Below are 23,807 nucleotides of genomic sequence, written 5' to 3'. Positions count from 1 at the left end.
TTTTTTCCTTTTAAAGTACGTTTTAGAAATGGAACATAAAAAGAGAGAGAAAGCTTTGCACAAATTGACCCATAGTGCTTAGAGCTTTGTTGGGGGCAGCTTATATTTAGCTCTATGAAGAACTGAATTCTATGACTGTATAAATTAACTTATGGAAGAATTATGAGGGGTGGATGGGGATGTGTGTTTTCCGGAGGCATTTTCAGAATGAAGCCTATTTTAAATAGAGTGATGCAGCTATTGGGGGTGGGGGGTGGGAGGAAATGCTGAGGCAGTGGCAGTGAGGTGTTGGAAGATAAGGCTGTGTATGTAACTTTAGCATTGCTTTCATATGACATGTTTAACCTGAATACTGAATTATCTTATTGTCTGGTAACCCAATGGTCTTGGTACACAAAATACACTAAGCCAGAAAACAACAAACCAAAATCCACACTAAGCAACCTTAGCATGTTTTGAGAAGACAGCCCCTGACAATTAACAATTGATCTGGTTAAGTGAGTTGTCTAAATACAGACTAGCAATGAATCTACCTGCCCTCTCCCAATAGGCTGCTGTTTTAAGGTATAGTGGTATATGGTATATATAGTGGAACACCTTGTCACCAATATGGAAATCAGATTCTACAATAGTGAATGGAGAGATGCGAGTACTATTTTGGTTATTGTATTCCTGGGGATGGCCGTGATCATCCCAGGTTAGTTGGTATGGTAGCTATCATTACTGTTGCCTCATCTGGGAAGTGTAGCAATTGTCTTTTCCAACATGTCTCATTTAAATGTGTTGCAGAATTCCAGGTTGGCTTCTTAGTATCTCTCAGTATCTCTTAGAAGAAATACGATTGGAAATAATCTAGTATCACAAGTGGCAACCTAACAAAGTTATTGAGAGCCTTCCCCCCCCCCCCAATCTTGATGCTGCTACCTAGCCTTCCTCTGTCAGTTGTCTCTTTTTTAGGCTAAATATACCATGTTCCTTGAACCATTATTGAATTGGAACTTTGAATGTTATATTATGGATACTTTTATTAAAAAGATGCCACAAATTGCTGCCTTGATGGCTGGTCACAAGACTCTTATGTATTACAGATAACAGAGAAGTTGTCTCCACCTTTTGTCTAGTCTCAAAATATTCTATCCCAACTTTCCTTTCTTATTTTTTTTTCTGAGTAGAAGGGAACACAACAAAACATCAGCCTCCATCTGGCCTTCATAATTATTTTTTCAGAATGCTTATGAGGCCAGTGTGGGACTCAGACACCTTGTTGTTAAAATGGATGAAGCTGATTGCTGGCATGCTTTGCTACAGTAGGTTATTTTACATTTTTTTAAACAAGTACATGCATTTTTAATACTTTTACAGGTGGGCAGAGCCATGGCCCGCTCATTTTGCTGTTGAAAGACATTCCATAGAAATACACCTGACTCTTTTCATGAACCCATGAAGATTGTTATGACTCTTTCTGTCTCTCTCTCTTTCTCTCTCTCTCTGTCAATCTTTGGGGGAAAAAATTTCCCTGCTCATTGGATTCCTATTGCTCCAGTGTCAGTGCTACTGTAAAGCAAAGGCATTTGATATTGTCAAGCAACCAATTTCTCTAACCAGATCCGCATCATACAGACCTGCTTTTTGGCCAACATTGCATAGGATTTTATGGGACAAATCCATTTGTCACAGAGCAAGTGAGAAGGGGAAAGCACTTCCAGAGAGCTTTTCCCCCTGACTGCTAGAAATACTTAAATCCTAAAAGATTTGCACAAGTGACGGAAGGCTGGCAATGTTTTATGACACAATCATTCACACTGTATTAAACCTTGACTTTTTTGGTGTTTCAGTGGTGACAGTTATGCAAATCCACCAAGACAGGATTTAGAAATGATTTCCTGCACTGGAAGATTAGCAGAGAAACTGACGTGTTCCTCTAAATTATTGTAGCTTGTCTATGTTGGAAACTTCAGAGCCAGGTGAGAAGGGGAAGCCTGAAGTGAGAAACAGATTAATGCTACTAATTTTTATTTCATTATTCAAGAGTCTGGATACTTTCAGGTCATCGCAGCTTCTCAGCTATTCCACACAGGAATTCTGAATTTGTGCTCAAACTGTTACCACAGTCTGACTAATGAGGTGTATTAAAAAAAGGCCAAAGACCCAAAGAGAAATTCTGGAACTGCACAGTAGCAGATTTTCCCTCCAGAAACTCCCCCAGTGAAACAATTGACTTTTAGATGAGTTATCAGATAGAAATAGCAGGGAGTATGAGGGAAGAATGAGGTACAGGCCCTCTGTTACATATTTCAGCAGAGGCAAGAATAATAAACAAAACACAACTCTAGCCTTTCTTTCAAAGTATCTCCTAGTCCAGAGAGAAGGATGCCAGCCCCAGTGCTCCATAGCTTTCTAACAAGCACTCCTTCCTTCGGGGGAACTGATTGATCATTTGCTCATACTGTATAGTGATTGGTAATTATTAAAAAGGTGAGGAGTTAAAAAGGCAGGGAGCCAGGCTGATTACGATGTCGGCAGGAATCAAAGCATGTTCAGAAATTTTAGGATCTAACCTTTTCCTTCTCATCACATTGAGAGGCAAAGATTGGGGGAGAAGGGTGTCACAATTAGGAAAAATCAGCTTTTCAGAGTGAGCGAAACATGTTTCTAAATCCTTCTGCTTGAGGCATGAAACTACGTCCTTTTCAAGTTTTGGTGTGTGGCCTCTTTGAGGGCCTTCAAGTACCTTTGGGTCTGCATGTCGAGACACAGAATTCATTTCCCCCTTTTTGATGCACTTTTTTTTTTGCCTTTTCTCTTTCAGATATAGAATAACAGAGATGGAAGGGACCTTGGAGGTCTTATACTCTAACCCTCTTATAATGTATTGGGGCTTTTGCTTGTACTGATTCATGTATCTGTTTAAATGCTGCTTAACGGTTACTCAATGGTGTGTCTGTGTAACAGCTACGGACCAAGCCAGACTTGTTGTCTCCAGGAATTTCATTGGTAGATTTGGGGTGGGAACAGGTTCCTTTAAACCTCTTGGCCACCACCTAGTGGTCAACTGTATAAGTAGCTGTGCAGCAGCCTCTGTTTCAGTTCTGTTCTGCTTGACTCCAGTAAAGTATGTTTCTGTTTGGAACCTTCCATCTTACTTCTTGCCTGCAAAGAACCAGCTACTTCTTTGTAAGATCCTGAAGTCACTAAGGGGGTGAGCACCTGGTAGTGACAGCATTCCCCCCCTCAGTCTGCCTAGCAAGTCACACTGGAGACCACCCCACCCTGAGGATCAGTCCCAGGTCCTATGAAGAAGCCAGCAGCATGAGGCAACGCAAGACATGAGCCGCAAAGACTTCACACCATGTTGAAGGTCAGAAAGCTTGAAGAATTCAATGTCATGGAACTGGAGAGATGATCGTCCTACATTTCGAGGGTGGAGAACTATCTCGGGGCAAATCAAGTCGCCAAAGATGGTCTGAAGAACGCAACACTCCTCTGCATGTGCGGGCTTGCAATGTTTGACATCACTGAGAACTTGGTCACACCAGCCCAGGTGGAGTCCGTTACTTACGCGGACCTGAAGAAATGGCTCGGTGACCATTTTCAACCAAAGCTGTCGGTGATAGCGTGGAGGCATGCCTTCTAACAGTGAGAACAACAACCTGGCGAGACAGCCATGGAGTTCATTGCGGCATTGAGACAAGCATTGTGTCTTTGTCAATTCACGGACTTGGAAGAAAGACTTTGAGATTGACTTGTCTGTGGACTCAGGAGTAGAGAGCTCCAACAAAAACTTTTCACGAAGGAGACTCTCTCGCTCCAAGAAGCTTTGAAAGAGGTCATGGCGGACGAAGCTGCCGGCAGGGGCCATGAAGGCATTGCAGCCCACCAAAAGCACACCACATGAAGAAGCCATACACCATGAGGACACCGAGCAATGAGAAGACATCGACTCTGACCAAAAAGTCGACAAGATTCAATGACACCAAGACAAGGAACAGAGACAGCCTTACAAGGAAGTTCCCTTCCTTCAATGTTTGGGCTGTGGCATCCAACACCAATGGGCGGACTGCAAATTCAATCCAGCCACATGTCAGGCCTGTGGGAAATCTGGCCACATAGCAGCCAAATGTAGAGATCGCCAGAAGGACTGCCAACTGGACGAGCCCTTCAGGAGAGGTAGCGGGGCCCCTAGGCAGCATAGAGTAGGGTTCTGCTCTAGCCACAGGAGTGTCTTCCACATGGGAGATCATCGCCCCCTTAAACAAAAACTTTGACTACAAGTCGAGCTGCAAGGCATTCCTTGCAGGATGGAACTGGACACTGGTTCAGCTGTATCGATTATTTCCCTTGAGACTTTCCAGTTCGTGTGCAGCCACAGCAAGAGATGGGCCAAGCTTCGGCTGTCTGACTCCAATAAAGTATGTTTCTATTTGGAACCTTCCGTCTCGCTTATTGCCTGCAAAGAACTGGCTACACAACACCCCTGCTAAAGCAGGAGACCGTATACCATTCCAGACAAGTGGCTGTCCAGTCTATTCTTTTTTTATAAATATTTTATTAATTTTCTAGTTTTACAGTCAAATACTTAATAGATAACGTGTTGCCTGGGTCCATTAGTAATTCAGTGATATATATTAAAGTCTTCAATCTAGATCCAATATTACACCATCAAATGTTTCCTCTCTTCTTTCGGTAGTCCCTGTTTTCCGATACTAGGCAAATACAATTCTTATTGTTATTAATAAATATACAAAATTCTATTCTTAAAAGCCTCCAGCAATGGTGCACCCACAACATCTGAAGACAAGCATTCCACTAGTTAATTGTTCTCACCGTTAGGAAATTTGCTTCTCTCCTTGACTAGTTTCCATCCATTGCTTCTTGTCCTACTTGCAGGTGCTTTGGAGAATAGCTTGACTCCCTTTACTTTATGGCAACCCCTGAGATATTGGAACACTGTTATCATGTCACCCCTAGCCCTTCTTTTCATTAAACTAGACATACCCAATTCCTACAACCATTCTTCATATGTCTTAGCCTCCAGTCCCCTCATCATCTTTGTTGTCCTCTTGCCTCCTATATCAGGAGGCATGGTCTTAGTAGGTAGAGCACTGCGTGTAGTACCTTGGCATTAGAGACTGTAGAAGTTGAAAATGTCTTTGAGGCATACTGTTGGATTTTTGCTTTTAAACCATGGAAAATGTAATTGGGCATTATGGCCCATTACTCTGAATATAAGAGAATTATAAGACCATGGGAACAAAAGCACTCCCTGTGGATTCGTCACAAGAAATGGTCTTTCCTCCTTGGCTTCCATCCAAGAATATTAATTCTTTCCAGCAGAATATAATGAAATCACATCATTGCATTCAATGGAAGAGAATTAACTGACCATGAATGTAGAATTTCCTTACTAGGTTCAATTTCAATCCAGATCAGAGAAGATTTTTTTAAGGTGTTTTTTCCCCAATGCTCTTGGGTTACAACTTGGCTAGCACTTTTATTCTAGTGTAAAGCATCCTGCCTTCTGGTCTTTGCCAACCACAGTGAAGGCAAGTTATGTGCCAGTCTACAAAATAAGTGACTATGAGTGAATGGATCTTCCAGTGCTGGAGATTCTTCATACAGAAGTGGTGCACAATTTGAAGGTTCTCCTGAACTCAAAGAGCAGGAGACAACTGTGACCCAGAAGGCCTTTGCACAGATTTATCTGGTGATATGCCAAATTGCATTCTTCCCTTTTCTAGCACTCTCTTCTTATGGTCTCTCATACATTGGTCATCTTGTTGTGGATTATTGCACCATGCTCCACATGGAGGTGCCCTTGAAGACCACTCAGAAGCTACAGATGGAGACTAGAACTAACAGGGCAACAACATAATGATTACAAATGGTTTGGTTTTTGTGGACCACTGATGGCTAGATGGCCTCCTTCAATTCAAATAATAGGTATTGGAGTGAAGGGAGACCTATATGGCAATTCAAAGGCCTTGGTCTGGAAACCTGATTGGCAAAAAAAGAAGAAGAAAAAAAGCCAGAGTTAGATTTAAAAAGTGAGTTCTTAGAGAACCATTAAAGGTTATCATTTTAGTAATCAGTGACCTATCAGGATCTAAAATAGAAAATATTTATGAGATAGAACTAGAATGTGTTTATGTATCTATTAGGCTTATTTTAGACATTATAATTTGTGCACTGACATAATGGAAATTTGGTTTATAGATCCCACGTTTGATGTTAAAAGAGGTTTGATTATTCTATTTAAGAATTAAGAATTAGCTAAAATTTAAAACAGAATCTGGTTGTGTATAAATAGTTGTGGATTGATAAACATAGGCTGTGGTCCTGTCAGTAACGTGTGATGTGAAACAGACAATGTTTATTAGGTAGAACAAAGCTACTCAGCCACTGTGTACATGTTAGATGCTATAGTTTTTGCTGTAATGAAATAAGGGAAATTTGGGTTGTGAATATTATTTGGGATGTTAAAGGCTAAATTTGAATAATATAATTAAAATTAAAATTAGGAAAACTTTAATAACAGGACATAGATCTTTTCAAGAAAATTGGAGAGATGAAGGGAACGTTCAATGCAAAAATGGGCATGATAAAGGACCAAAATGGCAGGGACCTAACAGAGGCAGAAGAGATTAAGAAGAGATGGCAAAATTACACAGAAGAACTATACAAGAATGAGCTTAACGTCCCTGATAATCACAATGAGGTGGTCACTGACCTCGAGCCAGACATCCTAGAATGTGAAGTGAAGTGGGCCTTAGAAAAGCTGAGCAACAACAAAGCTAGTGGAGGTGACAGTATTCCAGCTGAGCTATTCAAAATCTTAAAAGACGATGCAGTAAAAGTGCTACACTCAATTTGCCAGCAAATTTGGAAAACTCAACAGTGGCCACAGGATTGGAAAAGATCAGTTTACATTCCAATTCCAAAGAAAGGCAGTGCCAAAGAATGTTCAAACTATCGCACCATTGCACTCATTTCTCATGCTAGTAAAGTTATGCTTAAAATCCTACAAGCTAGACTCCAGCAGTATGTGGATCGAGAACTACCAGAAGTACAGGCAGGATTTCGAAGAGGCAGAGGAACTAGAGATCAAATAGCCAACATACGCTGGATCATGGAGAAAGCTAGAGAGTTCCAGAAAAACATCTACTTCTGCTTCATTGACTATGCTAAAGCCTTTGATTGTGTGGATCATAACAAACTGTGGCAAGTTCTTAAAGAGATGGGAGTACCAGAACATCTTATTTGTCTCTTGAGAAACCTATATGCGGGCCAAGAAGCAACAGTGAGAACTGGACACGGAACCACTGATTGGTTCCAAATTGGGAAAGGTGTCCGGCAAGGCTGTATACTGTCGCCTTGCCTATTTAACTTATATGCAGAGCACATCATGAGAAAGGCAGGGCTAGAGGAGTCAAAAGTTGGAATTAAGATTGCTGGAAGAAATATCAACAACCTAAGATATGCAGATGATACCACTCTAATGGCAGAAAGTGAAGAGGAACTGAAGAGTCTCTTGTTGCGAGTGAAGAAGGAGAGTGCAAAAGTTGGGTTGAAACTAAACATTAAGAAAACCAAGATCATGGCATCCGGCCCTCTCAATTCCTGGCAAATAGATGGGGAAGAAATGGAGGTAGTGACAGATTTTATTTTCCTGGGCTCCAAGATCACTGCAGATGGGGACTGCAGCCAAGAAATTAAAAGACGCTTGCTCCTGGGGAGGAAAGCCATGGCAAATCTAGACAGCACACTAAAAAGCAGAGACATCACCCTGTCAACAAAAGTGCGTATAGTCAAGGCTATGGTCTTCCCAGTTGCAATGTATGGCAGTGAAAGTTGGACCATAAGAAAGGCTGAGCGCAAAAGAATTGAGGCCTTTGAACTCTGGTGCTGGAGAAGACTCCTGCGAGTCCCTTGGACTGCAAGGCGATCAAACCGGTCAGTCCTAGAGGAGATCAACCCTGACTGCTCTTTAGAAGGCCAGATCCTGAAGCTAAAACTCAAATACTTTGGCCACCTAATGAGGAGGAAGGACTCACTGGAGAAGAGCCTAATGCTTGGAAAGATTGAGGGCAATAGAAGAAGGGGACGACAGAGAATGAGGTGGCTGGATGGAGTCACTGAAGCAGTAGGCGTGAGCTTAAATGGACTCCAGAAGATGGTAGAGGACAGGAAAGCCTGGAGGAACATTGTCCATAGGGTCGCGATGGGTCGGACACGACTTCGCAACTAACAACAACAACAACAACAACATAGATGTATCTCAATGAAATTGAATTGACAAATTTTTCAACTGACCATGCTATTTCTAGAAATTTATTAGTTTAAACTGGTTGTATGAAATGTTAAGGGAAATTGAGAAGGATGTTTTGATAATGTCACCTGAATTATGTTCTGAAAACTCTGTTACTGAATCTCTGATTACCCAGTCATCATGATGCTTTCTAAATATGTAGATTTTAACTGAAAAACCAATAAAACTTGTTTTTTTTTTAAAAAAAAAGAAGCTACAGATGGGACAGAACATCATGAACAGTCATGGATCCCTCTGATTATGCTCATGTAACATCATTTCTACACAAGAGTGATCAGTGAGATTCTTGGTTTTAATTGTGTCCTCCAGGATATTTTTTGACTTCCCATTCTAGTTTAATTGTAAATGCATTTGTTTCATTCATCCTTTTTTGTCTGCCCAGAAAATGGGAGCAAAATAATATAGTTGACAATTCTGATTGAGCAAAAAATCTTTCAGAATTAATATCCAATAAGATGTTAAAATCTTCATGCTGTCTTGCATATTCTCCCTTCCAGAAGAGCGTATTTGCGTTTTGGTTAACTTTAGCCATCATAGTGTCCACTGATGACAGATACTTCTTTAAATGTCTGTGGAGATTCTCAGTCATCCAGGTCATAGTTGTCGTAAAAGTGCTTTTTTCTTTAAAAGACAACTGGACTGTTCTTTTCTTTGAAGATGATTGCATCCCTCCATCTCCTTCCCATCATCCTACCAGAACCTATCCTTCCATTCACCATCCAGTCTCAACTATCAGTACCTATCCTTCCTCCCCCCCACCTTCCCCCCCGCCATCAGAACTGATGAAGCTTCTTGGATGAGAAGCAAAATGTTTTCTTCTTCTTCCTCAAAGAAAAAAAACACAGTCCAGTTGCCTTTTGAAGAACAAAGCACCTTTGACATATTTGTTTACATTCTCTGCATTCCTGCTCTCACTTTCTAATAAGCCACAGAAATGAGGTAGGAATATTTCAGCTACCATGAGTCTTGATGAATGGTTTCTTAGCACTGGTTTTCTTAACATTCAACTGGAATCTGTTTTCATTTAATTTAATATCATTATTTGATATCCTTAGTCTGGGATGATAGAGGCCCTTTTCTGTAGTATACCATATAAGTATTTGAAAAAGATTGTATTTTTTACTGTTTTCTCAAGGTTAAACATACTCAGTCCCATTAATATATATATATTCCTAGGACTTAATTTCAAGCTTGGTGACCATTGCAGTTATTTTTTGTTACTTTTTTACCTGTTCCAGGTGATTAATAAAAATGCTGAAGAATAATGAACTTATGATTTATCCCAGGATATCCTTTCTAATTCTTTATTTAAGCTTGATGAGGAATCAGTGATAAGAACCTTTTGAAAAAGGTTTTCAATTAAACTGAGGATCTCCCTAACAGATATGTCATCCAACCCATATAATATAATGGAGGGCTTTGATGAATGCGTTGGTGAAATCAAGATACATTATTCAATAATCTCCAATATGCTAAAGGAATTTAGGCAATTTAAAATAAGACTGGTCAAATGAAGTTTATTTTTTACTAATCCATGCTGACCTCTGGTAGTAAATTCATTGCTTTTAAGGTGCTTATGAACCTCTCTAGAATTTCTTACAAATTAATGTCATATTGATTCCTCTGAAATTCACTGAATCTTTCCTTTCTTCTTTTTGAATATGGGGATGTTTGTTCACTTTAAGTCATCTGCTGCTTCACTCAATCTCCAGGAATTCTGAACGCTAATGAATAAACACAGTGCTTTTTTTGTAAAAGAAAAAGGTGCTGGAACTCACACATGTCATACAACCCGCCTTGCCTACCCTACAAGGTTCCATCCAAAAAAGGTGCCAGAACTCCGTTCTGAGCGTTCTATGAGAAAAAAAGCCCTGAATAAACACCAACAAATTGTTTTAGTACCCCAGGATGTTATACATCTGAAAATGAAGATTTAAACGTATTCAGAGTAGATATTTGTGTTGGTTTTACCAGGCTTAATCTGGAAATCTGATCCTTCAACTAACTCTTCACAATTATTTGATGCATTTTCTTTGCCATCTGTTAATCTTTTGCCATCTTCCCTGATTAGCAGAGATACCAGTTTTGACTTTTATTTTGAACTAATCTTAAAAACTGTTGCTTTGCATGTCTGAGATGAGGGTGAATGAAAAGAAATGTCTCCAGAGTTATTAGCCATCAACAAATGTCAGTACTGATGTGCTAAAAGCTCTGATGCATTCTTTAGCATCTATTCTTTCACTTCAGTTGATGGAAAGTTGCTGTGAAAAAAATGATTGTCTTGCTATTGTTTGTGAAATGGAAGCCTGTAGTGAATATTCATTAGTGAAGTTTAAGCAACACATCATGATTAATTTTTTGAGCATGGAAGGAGTCTCCCCATCAACTGAAATTCATCACCAAATGCAGATTCTTTATGGTGACAGCTGCATTGATGTGAGTACTGGGTGAAAAAATATTTTACAGAAACTCGTAGATAACAATATTGGAAGGTTGGTGCAAGATGGGTTCCTTGTATGCTGTCAGCAAAGATGGAAGTTTTAAGAGTTGAAATTTGCCAACAGTGGTTGTTATTCTACAAGAAGGAAAGTGAGGAATTTCTTCACAGCCAACAAAACATGGAGTCATCATTGTATCTCAGAAACAAAGCATCATTCCACTGAATATCACACAGAGCTTCACCTATAGAAAAAAATAACAAAACCCAAGGTTTGACAAGAAAACTCATGATTACTTTTTGGGGGGATGCAGATGGCATTGTCCAATGGATTTCTTGAACCTGGCACCAGCATCAACTTAGAGTGCTGCATTTCAAAATTCAAAACTTTGAAACAATGATTAAACAGAGTTTGGAAGCGCAAGAAGGAACATTAGGCCACACACTTCATGAGCCACCTAAGAGGCAACTACAAAGTTAGACCTCATTTTCTTACCTTAATTGCCATTCAATCTAACTTGGTGCCCTGCAGCCTCGGTCTTTTACCTAAATTGAAGAATATATTTGTGGGTATATTTTTGACTCAAATGAAGAGGTAAAAGGACTGCGAGGTTCCTTAATCACTCAATTGTATTTTACTGTTGATTCCCTCTTGTCTTTTTATGAACATTAAATAATTAAGGTTCAATAAAAAGAAACAAACAGGATTATGAGGCTGGAGGCTAAAACATATGATGAACAGTTGCAGGAACAGGATCTATCTAGTCTATTGAAGAAAAGGACTAGGAGTGACATGATAGCAGTCTTCCAATATCTGAGGGGCTGCTACAGAAAAGAGGGTGTTGACCTATTCTCCAAAGTACCTGAAGGCAGAACAAGAAGCAGTGGATGAAAGATTATCAAAGAGAGATCTAACCTAGAACTAAGGAGAAATTTCCTGACAGAACAATTAACCAGTAGAATGGCTTACTTTCAGAACTTGTGGGTACTCCACCACTGGAGGATTCTAAGAAGAGTTTGGACAGCCATTTGTCTGGAATAGCATAGGGTCTCCTGACTGAGCAGTGGCTTGGACTAGAAGACCTCTGAGGTTTCTTCCAACTTTGTTATTCTATATTCTTTATTTATTCCGTAAAAAGACAAGACAGAGTAAGTGTGTGTTGAAGCATGGAATTTATTTATTTATTTATAAAATTTATTGACCACTCATCTTACCAGAGGGTAACTCTTTATAGTTTTAAGGGAATTCCTTACAGTTTTAAGAAACTTCTCAATCATTGGCAGAAGTGTGAAGCAAATACCACGGAGACGTCCTTGGACAAGCGCTGGCTCTTCGGCTTTGAAACAGAGATGAGCACCGGCCCCTAGAGTTGGAAACGACTAGCACGCATGTGCAGGGGAACCTTTACCTTTACCTTTATGTGGAGGAGTAAATACAGGTAGCAGGAGAATTAACTTGAAGAAATATTTTCCTGTTTTATTTTAAAATATCTATCCCCTCTTGTTAGAGATTTGGAAGGCCTCCACCTTATTAACTTTTCAGAAGACTATGAAGAGCTGACTTTTCACACGGATAATGGGCCAGAATGGAAATGAACCCATCAAATGTAGAGTCTGTGGGATGTTGTAGCACTGAGGGTGGGACATGCAATGTTTGTGGGGTTTTGTGGATATCACAGTGGGTTTTCTGTATCTCTGGAAGGTTGTAGAAGCCACATAAGCCACTTAAGAGTCTCATGCATAAGATAGCTGTCTATAAGTTTATAGATATGGACAACACTTTTCATTCAAGCCACATACTATATATGTTGTATGTGTTTATATTTCTATACCACTTCCCATCTAATTGCATCACATTGTGATTTGTAGTAAAGATAATTATTAATTATAATTATAAAAATATAATTAATCATAGTAAAAGTAATGTTTAATGTTACATGATAGAATAACAAGATTTTTACATTTGAATCATGGTGCACTGTGGCAAGAATTCTACCACCTATGAGAAGAAAGGCAACAACATTTCCACAGTGGTAATGCTCAAATATTCTAACACAGAAGATTGAATAAGAAAATTACTTTTATAATAAGGAACTGACATTTATCTGCTTAATTTATAGAAAAGTCAAAGGATAGGGAAGAAATGTTGAAATGAAGCTATGCACAAGAGACACAGAAAGATAAAAGAAAGAAAATGATGCCAAATAAAGGAATATAAAAATGACTGGAATGGAAAAATGTGAAACAGTTAAAAGGGCAGTACCATGGGAAAAATGTAAATAAGGTGGTTTTCTGGAGTGTCCGCAGGATGAACAGGAGCAGAAAATTGAAATAGTAACTTCTACTGTGCAACTGAAGGCAAAGAAGAGGAATGGCTATGATCATGTCCCTGTAGCTTCCATCTTGACTTTTTAAAAATCTCCCTGCAGACATCCCTGGTAGCTTTTGAAGACTGAGCATGAGATTGAATGAAATTGAAACATAAATAATATCTGCCCCCAGATGATTGGGGGATTCTAGGGTCTAGTCTCTTCCAGAAATTCATTTTTATAAGCCAAAATTTTAAGCTTCTATGTGAGTTGTATTACTGATGAGTGAAATAACTTTTTTTCAGGAAAGAAATTATGAAAGGCAATCAACAACCTCTTTAAAAGAATAAAAATTACAAGAGAAGAAGAAAGCAGCAACATGCTATGCTTCCTGGATTTCCTTTTGGCAGAGGAAACAATGGCAAATTAGAGAGCTGAGTTTATATAAAAAAAGAAACTTTACACCACCCAAGCATTTTACTATCAAAGCAATAATCCAACTGCCCAGAAGGGGAACTAAGTAAGATGCCGTATTCAGAAAAGAACAACACAAAGCAGTAAATTGGAATACTAAAAAGACAATACAGGATAAAAATCTTCCAACATAACCAATAGCCATGCTTAATCAAAAAGTGCCTAACTACACTGATGATGCTTTACCTCCCCTCCTGATTAGAGCCCAATGAATCAAAGAGGTTCTGTCTGAGTCTGTTCTGAATACTACCTTATTTCTGTGACTTAAGGAATACTTCTGTCTTCTTTGCTTATTCAATGGTTCTTGCCTATTTCCTTCAAGGTCATGTCTCTAGTTCTGTACAACAATTCACTGAAACTCTACCATTATAATCTACAAAAAGGATAAGACTCCAGTACATCATAAACATCTCCAAGACAAGCAACATACAACCACAACCACTTGGCATGTCTATAGCAGGAAAACCAACAAAATCCTTCTAAACAACTTAAATAAACCAAAAAACCTGTAACCAAGCAATAAAAAAGGAGTCATCCACAACACACAGTGTAAGAACTGTAACAAACTTTATGTAAGACATACAGGTAAAAGATTGGCAAGACTGCATCCATGGACATCAACTGAAGTCAGAAGACATGATGAGAACTCCCTAATCTTGCAATACACAACTTCAGTTGGAAAACCGTTAAAATTGTAGATCAAGCCAAATCCAAAAATCCTAGGGAATTCCTGGAAGTATTACATTCAGACAAATCAGCCACCAGTAGAGATAAACTGCTTTTAAATAACATTTCAAAACACAGACTAAAACCTAAGAAGGAAGGAAGCCTTGAGGAATACATCCCTTCCAGTAACAACACCCAGATAAACAGAAAATAGCACCAAACCACTCTCCTTTCACTGATGATGTTACCTAAACATCTGCAAGAAAACAGTCAAGTTCAGAGAACCCCCAAAATTAGTAGCTTCCATTGCTCTGTCTGTGGTGCTGAAAGTTCTGCCTCTGGCTACTCTTGGTGTATACTCAAGTTCAGAACAATGTCTGACCATTAATTTAGGAATGTTGATTGTATTATCTTCCAGTTGCAGATGTTGGCTTATTCTTGTCAAACATTATGGAAGCATCTTAAGGAAAGGCAGCTTCTTGGGGAACTTGCCATTTCATGGCTATGCCATCAATTACCTGTACTCAGTGACAAAATATAGTTATTTCACCATTCAAGAAAATAATTTCAGTTGCAAGAAGAGATTTACTATTAATATATTTAAGTCAGGCAGACTGCAATGTATGGGTAAAGGGGGGGATTAGTTTATTAAGTTTACAGTATTACTGACAGCTAATATAAAGCTGGTGAGAGGAACGTCATGTATTGCATCATCCTAAAATGAAGAAGCAAGGGAAGTGTATACAGTGGTATAAGTTATGCAGTAGTCTCAATTGAATATATAATAGTCTGCAATTAATGTATTGAGGGTCTTGTGTCAGGCAGTTAAGAGGCATCAGTTTTGACTCCCTGGTGATTTTATAATACTGTTCAGTACCTCTGGGCAGAGTTGTGTCTAATTTTATGGCATTATTAAGCTTCTATTGGGGCACCACATTCATTCACTATGCAAAAAAGAAGCAGCTTAATAAATTCACCTGAGGTCCTTCCCTTCCTTTCTTGTTGCCAACCACTGGCAGTCAAGCATGAACTGAATTCTAAGCATGAAAAATATGATGACAGCATCTTTCATAGTACTGTATAGGGAAACATGAAGACAGAAAGACAGGTTCCTACCTTGAGGAACATCCGGTCTCAACAGGCTAAAATATCTCAGACCTTGGACCTTGATCCCCCATTATCAAATTCAAGTTTTGGATAAAAGCTAGAGAACATGAGGGTTCAAGCTGTCAAAAAGAAGGTCTTCCAGGGACTGACTCCACTGAGGTAACTAGTTATACAGTTGGTCAGAGTTGGGTAATCATCTAGTGACCAGAGGCTACATTTAAGTTTTCATTTGGTAAGGTTACAGCAAGCAGAAGATGCCTACAAGATGGGGAAATAGTGCAAAATAAATAAGACCACATTGGATTTTCATTTTGCTTCAAGTTTGGTAGGAATCGAGACAAGCTTTTTTTTTTTGCTTTGCTTTTTAAATGGGCTAAGCCTATTTCTAGGGATGCGGTGGCTCAGTGGGTTAGGACACTGAGCTTGTCGATCAGAAGGTCGGCAGTTTGGCGGGTCGAATCCCGAGTGCCGCGTAGCAGAGTGAGCGCCTGCTACTCGTCCCAGCTTCTGCCAACCTAGCAGTTCGAAAGCACGTAAAAATGCAAATAGAAAAGTAGGGACCACTACGGTGGGAAGGTAACAGCGTTCCGTGCGCCTTTGGCGTCTAGTCATGCCGGCCACATGACCACATCCTCGGATGAGCGCTGGCTCTTCGGCTTTGAAACGGAGATGAGCACCGGCCCCTAGAGTTGGAAACGACTAGCACGCACGTGCGGGGGAACCTTTACCTTTTAAGCCTATTTCATGGCTCACAGAGGTATTTTAACTGTATTTTCCGCCTAAAAATAAAGTGAAATTATGCTGCCAATTCTTTTGGTAATTGTGCTTCCATATTTGGCAGCACAGGTAAAGGTGGAGTTGCAGTCCCCAAGAAAGGAATTTAGGGTTTGTGTGCAGTCTCAGGTAGCTCCCCTCTGCAGAAAACAATGTGACCTTCATCTCTGGCTGTGGAAAAAAGACCATATGCTTCTTCTTCAAAGATTACTTATTTCTGAAATGATTTGTATCCATAGAGGGTCTTCACCCTCTCTGAGACCTCACCAAATATCATTAGAGACATTTCAGTTTGTGCTGAAGCACAATAACAGGAGCCACCACTCTTAGTTGTCAATAATGGTAGCTTTCTTCACTGTTTACTATAAGACTACATAAACACTACTAGCAGATCTTGTAATCAACCTAAAGGTCCTGATTCTCATCGGTCTGATTTTCATCAATCTTCCTTCTTCTACTGTGTTGTTAAAAAAACAACACCTCAAGGAAAGTTACAACAAATAACAGCAATTACAATTGAAACATAAATTAAAACATTTTGTAAAACATTCAGGATAAAATAAGGAATTAATAACAAAGAAATAATGAAAAAACATCAATAGAAAGTTAATCTAGTGGCATGATTATTAAAGGACTTGTAGAATTTTTTTTAAATTTTAATTCCATTTATATCCCGCCCTTCTCCGAAGACTCAGGGCGGCTTACAAGCTTAGCAGTAGCCTTCATTCTATGTATATGCCTGCTTATTAGGGCTTTCACACACACCCCAAGCGGCATTATTACAAAGTCAGCTTAATTGCCCCCAACAATCTGGGTCCTCATTTTACCTACCTCGGAAGGATGGAAGGCTGAGTCAACCTTCAGCCTGGTGGGATGCGAACCTGCACTAATTGCAGGCAGCTGGTGTTACTTAAGGAGGCATTAGCCCACTGCTCCACCAAGGCTTTGGTACTGACAAATATATAAAGACAATGGCAGGGATATCTCACTGGGGAGGGCATCCCCTAGTTGTGGGGCAGTCATTTGAAAAGGCCTTGGTAGCTACTTGCTATGCTTCAATCTGGGATGCTACTTAGAACAGACGTTTTGTAGATAATCTTAAGAGTTTGGAAGGAAGAGATATTTCTTCAGATACTCTGATTCCAAGATATCAATGCCTTTGTCACTTAAAGCCAGCATCTTAAACTGTGATCAAAAGTGAATAGTAAACACCTGAAGATCATGAAAATATGGACATGACATAGCCCCCTACTTTTTCCACATCATGTATATTAATTGAAGTTTCCAAACCAGTTTCATGGTCAGCTCCACATATAGGACACTGCATTAATCAAAACAAGAAGCTATTTAGAGTATGGATTTTACTATTTTTTGAGGCTATCAAGTAGAGCTGATAATGGCTCACAACTTGTCTAAACTGGTAAACATATTTCATATCATAAAAGTCACTTATGCTTCTAATGTCAAGCAGAGATGCAGAATTACCTCCAAGCTGCAAACATCCTTATGTGGGGATGACTGTATATGACAGACTGAGTCAAATCCTGGAGCACTGGAGAACTACCAGAGGACTGGAAGAGTGCTGATGTAGTTCCCATCTTCAAAAAAGGGAAAAAATAGATCTAGGAAACTACAGACCTGTCAGCCTGACCTCAATACCTGGGAAGATTCTGAAAAAGATAAACAAACAACAAATCAGCGAACACCTTGATGCAAACAAAGTCATCACTAAAAGTCAACATGGGTTTGTCAAAAACAGATCATGCCAGACAAATCTTATTACATTCTTTGACCAAGTGACAAAATTAGTGGACCAGAGGAGTGCTGTAGATATAATTTATTTGGACTTCAGTAAGGCATTTGATAAAGTAGATCACAAACTACTACTTGATAAGATAGAAAAATGTGGGTTAGATAGCATCACCACCAGATGGATTCGTAGCTGGCTGACAGGCCATACTCAGCGCGTGGTCCTCAATGGAACTGCATCTACATGGAAGGAAGTGTGTAGTGGGGTGTCCCAGGGCTGTGTTCTGAGCCCAGTGCTCTTCAACATGTTCATCAACAATTTGGATGAGGGGATAGATGGGGAACTCATCAAATTTGCAGACGACACCAAGCTGGCAGGAATGGCCAATACTCCAGAAGATAGGCTTAAAATACAGGAGGATCTGGACAGGCTCGAACACTGGGCGCTATCTAACAAAATGAAATTCAATGGTGAAAAAAGTAAGGTTCTACATTTAGGCAGGAAAAATCAAATGCACAGGTATAGCATAGGTGGTACCTTGCTCAATAGTAGTAACTGTGAGAGGGATCTCAGAGTCCTAGTAGACAATCACTTCAATATGAGCCAGCAGTGTGCTGCAGCTGCCAAAAAAGCCAACACAGTGTTAGGTTGCATTAACAGAGGGATAGAATCAAGATCAAGTGAAGTACTAATACCACTTTACAATGCCTTGGTAAGGCCACACCTGGAATACTGCATTCAGTTTTGGTCACCACGATGTAAAAAAGATGTTGAGACTCTAGAAAGAGTAGAGAGAAGAGCAACAAAGATGATTGGGGGACTGGAGGCTAAAACATATAGGGAACGGTTGCTGGAATTGGGTATGTGTAGTTTAATGAAGAGAAGGATGAGGGGTGACATGATAGCAGTGTTCCAATATCTCAGGGACTGCCACAAAGAAGAGGGACCCAAGCTATTCTCCAAAGCACCTGAAAGTAGGACAAGAAGCAACGGATGGAAACTAGTCAAGGAGAGAAGCAACCTAGAACTAAGGAGAAACTTCCTGACAGTTAGAACAACTAACCAGTGGAACAACCTGCCTCCAGAAGTGGTGAATGCTCCAACACTGGAAGTTTTAAAGAAGAGACTGGACAGCCATTTGCCTGAAATGGTAAAGGGTTTCCTGCCTGAGCAGGGGGTTGGACTAGATGACCTCCAAGGTCCCTTCCAACTTCTTCTTCTTCTTCTTCTTCTTCTTCTTCTTCTTCTTCTTCTTCTTCTTCTTCTTCTTCTTCTTCTTCTTCTTCTTCTTCTTCTTCTTCTTCTTCTTCTTCTTCTTCTTCTTCTTCTTCTTCTTATTATTATTATTATTATTATTATTCTTATTCTTATTCTTATTATTATTATTATTAATTATTATTATTATTATTATTATTATTATTATTATTAATTATTTATTATATCCCATTCATCTGAGCAGATAAACCAGTCGTTACAAAATCTGTCTTTTTGCAATTGAACTTCAGTTGTTTTGGCTGGATGTTATCAGTCAAAAAATTTATTACACATCTCTAGATGATCTTACTCAGTGACTTCATACAGATGTTAAAGCAGAATAAGAGATAAAATGGAAAACTATATTATAAATACCTTGGACTTGATGTCTCCCATCACGCATACCCAGGCACAGCCAGAAGTATGAATGGAATCATTTTAAAGTTGTTCCATTTGTATTTAATATGCTAAAGGATACTAAAATCATCTTCTTATATTTTGACTCAATAACTTTTATAGTTTCCAAATAGGCAAATCTAGTCCAGTTTAACTGGTTCTCTGAAGTGAAACAGCAAATGGTGCCTCTCCATTATTCATCCCAATTAAAATGTAAAATGGCTACAATCAGGCCTGCTATTTGGGAATTCTCTTCCCTGGAAGTACAAGAAACAGAAAGACAACAAATTACATAATGAACAAGTGGCTGCTTTTTCAATTTCATTCTAATATCAGCTGCCTGAACCAACCAACTCTATCCATTTAATGGTAGGGCTGGATCAGAAACTGGAAGGAAATAAAAAGGAAATATAATAAGGTAGGAAAAAAGCTTTGAATTATGCTTTGGGGGATTATGGGAGAGTTGGTTAAATGCCTTATGCACTGAATTTTAATAAGACTTTTCATTTTTTATTTATTAATCTGTAGATTACACAGATTAATATACACAACAATTAAAAGTTCAGTAAACACAGCATGAAACCTACATATTGATATAGTCAAGCCAAGAAATGCAAATGCTATTTTGATTACATACACACTCACACAAACACACACACACACATACATAAACATATATACACTCACACACATACACATACATATGTAGCTGCATACATACAAACAGGTAATAAATTTAAGCAAAAGCCAACAATGCAATGTTTCCATTTTTTTTAATAGGGGACAGATAATAGAATAGGAACCCACTAAAGTGAAGAAATATAAATATTTCATGCCTGAATACTATCTATCTATCTATCTATCTATCTATCTATCTATCTATCTATCTATCTATCTATCTATCTATCTATCTATCTATCTATCTGTCTATCTATCCACACATACACATACACACACACACCCACCCACACACACACACACACACACACTTTAACCTTCTGCATATAGAAACTACCAGTGGGGAAATAGTTAAAACAGTAAATGCTCCCAGAATGCAGGTTTCTACCCAATTTTAATAGAAAATGTTGTAAAAACATCCTTTTTGACAAAAACATTTTAACGGCAAATCAGCTTCAACCTCTTTATCTTTCCCATTGTGAATGTCAAACCAACTGAAGAGAGGAAATGGTTGCATTTAATTATATTTAACATTTAATATAACTGTTTATCAGATTTCTAGGATTCTGGGAGGAATGTAACTGCGGTAGTAGAGTTTGCTTTGGCAAATTAACAACAATTAAGTATCTGATGTTTCTCGCCCTTTTGAAGAAATCCTATTTTAGTTTTAAATGTGCATCCTTGGCTTGCTTTAATTTCATTTATTTCTTTTATCTAATTTCTTTTTTGGGCACTGTAGAACAAAGCAGAAACAAATGATAAAGCAGAAGATGATTAATTGAGCCTAATAGCTTGCATGTTTTTAATATTTTGTTTGAACTCCATATGTGTAAAGTAAATGAGGATATGCTCACTCAGTTTCACAAAGTAGCTAATTATTGGGAGACTGGGAGAGATGAGAACCTCCCCTCCCTGCTCCAATAAATCTTCTTCATCACAAAGTTAAAGTTACAAACTTTTGTTTCTCTATTTGACTATATCAATTGATGCATTTGGCTGAGAAAAATAATTTGTTGTCCATAAGAGATTTGGATGTAAATCCTAGGGAAAGATTAAATCAGAGATTAATTTTTTTTTTGTTTTTGCTTCCATCCAGTTGTTATGAACTAGCGGAGTGGCTGGGTTTTGAGTCTTCTATTAAATCGTGTCATCTGTCAGGGCTTTGTAGATGTATCAACAGAAGAGAATATTTATAGCTCAGGTTTGAACTGCCGGGTCTTTGCTGCTCTCTCAGCTTTATTGTTTTCTTGTAGGCATTCCATTACCAAACTAGGTAACACCATCAGTGCAAACTACATAATGAAACATCTGTAAAAAAATAACCAAACTCAGAGAGCACCAAAGACCTCACTTTGAAAATATGTTTTCTCTGACATGGGGCTGGCCTTCTGGAAAAGTACTTCCTCAGATAGTTATACATTCTCACCCTGATTAAGTTCTGTAAGTCAATAAAAATGTGGCTATTCTTCTAGACTTTGGAGCAGGGAAGTAGGTGAAGCCTTGAAAGACTTCGTCTCATATGATTTTGTTCTATTTTGTACATGTACAGTATATTGACATGGGATCAAACATTAAATTTTGAGTTCTGTCCCCTTGATTGTAATCTACAGGCCCTAGTTTGATAAATGAGTTTTAATCTAAGCAAGTATAAAGTGACTCATGCTTACACAAAGGAATAAAAAGTGAAACTTGCAATGCCTTGTTCAAATCTGTGATGCAATTATGCTTGGACTATCTAAGCACAGCTTGGTCATCAATCTTCAAATAAGGTTTGGGGGAGCTGGGAAAAATGGAAAAAAGGGCAATCATTATGTTTTAAAAGTGAAGACATCCTTGAGTTAAACTGACTATATCAATGTAAATTTTCTATCAGTGTTATAGAAGTTAGATGCTCAGATGTTTTTCCAATTTCCATACCAGCTATCACACAGATATTCCAAGGTGGTTCCCTCATCCTGGGAATAAACCAACTGACCCTACGTTAACATCCATGATAGCCAAGGGTGGCTATCATGCTGTCACCTCCTGAGGATAGGGGCAGAAATGAGTAGCTATAATGTCAAAAGTTTCAATAATAATGTCAACTTCTATGGATATGAAATGTACCAAAAGATGTTAATAAAGGAATGACATATGTAAAACAAACTTTGCCTAATGCACAAATATTAGAATGAGAAATACTGGATAATAAAAAGTATGGATTATAAGACAGAAGGCAGCTAAAGTGAAACATAAATGCCAAACCAAGAGAATAACCTGTATAACAACTTTATATTGGATATGCAAAGCAAGTTGGTTAAAATAAACAGGGTGAATTAGAAATTCAGGTAAATGAGGGTAGATATGATATTGTTGTCATTACGGAAACTTGGTGGAATGAAACCCACAAATGGAACAAACAGCTAAAGGGATTTAAATTATTTAAAATGAACAGACCAAATAAAAGAGGAAGTGGAGTTGCTCTCTCTATAAAAATAACTACATCTTTACGGAAATAGAGCACAACAATGATGAAGACTGTCTTGAATACATTTAGGTCAATATAAAAGGGGGGAAAAGTGATATTGTGTATACTATAGGCCACCCAACCAAACAGAGGAAATAGATGAACTTTTTGCTAGTCAGTTAACTAAAGTATGTAGGAAGCACATCACAATAGTAATGCGGACTTCAATTACCCTGACATCAACTGGGAGACAAACTCTGCACCAAGTGGAAGATCAAACAGATTCTTGACAAACCTAGCAGAAAACCTTGTCTCCCCAAAAGAAGAGAAGGGAATTAGGGGATCAGCCATATTGGACTTAATTCTCACTAACAGAAATGAAATGATAGAAAGTGTTGAAGCTACAGGAACCTTGGGAGGGGAGTGATCATGCAATATTGGAATTCAACATTATGCAAGCACAAGCAATAGAATATAATCAAACTAGAATCTTGGACTTTAAGAGAGCTAATTTCAATAAACTTAGAGAGATCCTGGGAAGGATTCCATGGATGAGAATCCTCAAGGGGAAAACAACTCAAGAAGCTTGAAAATTTTTGAAAAGTGAGATTATAAAAGCCCAGTCTAGCACAATACCAATGAAGAAGAAAAATAACAGCTCTCAAAAGAAACTAGCATGGTTGCATAAAGAACTGATAAATTGAAAGACAAAAAGGACAAGTATAAAAAGTGGAAAGAGGGGCACATAACCAAGGCAGAATATCAGCAAATAGCCCGAGCCTGCAAAGATGAAGTGAGAAAAGCTAAGGCTCAAAATGAACTAAGGCTTGCAACAAAAGTCAAAAATAACAAAAAAAAGCTTCTTTCAACATGTAAAAAACAAGAAAAAAGTTAAGGAAATGATTGGTCCATTAGTGGGAGAAAATGGCAAGAAGGTGACAAGCAACAGGGAGAACTATTTAACTCATTTTTTGCCTCTGTCTTTACACAAAGGGAAAAAACAGTCCATCCTATCAAAAACAGTACCATAGAAAACAGATTAGAAGCACAAGTTAAGATAGACAAGAAAATGGTAAGTGAGCACCTGTCCATCCTAGATGAGTTCAAATCACCAGGATCATTTGGATTATACCTCAAGGTTCTGAAGGAATTGGCAGATGTGATCTCAGAACCACTGAACTATATCTTTC

This window comes from Vipera berus (genome assembly GCF_964194415.1).
Source record: "Vipera berus genome assembly, chromosome: 1".
Classification (NCBI taxonomy): Eukaryota; Metazoa; Chordata; class Lepidosauria; order Squamata; family Viperidae; genus Vipera; species Vipera berus.
The sequence above is the reverse complement of the archived record's forward strand: the minus strand, read 5'-3'. Positions refer to the sequence as shown.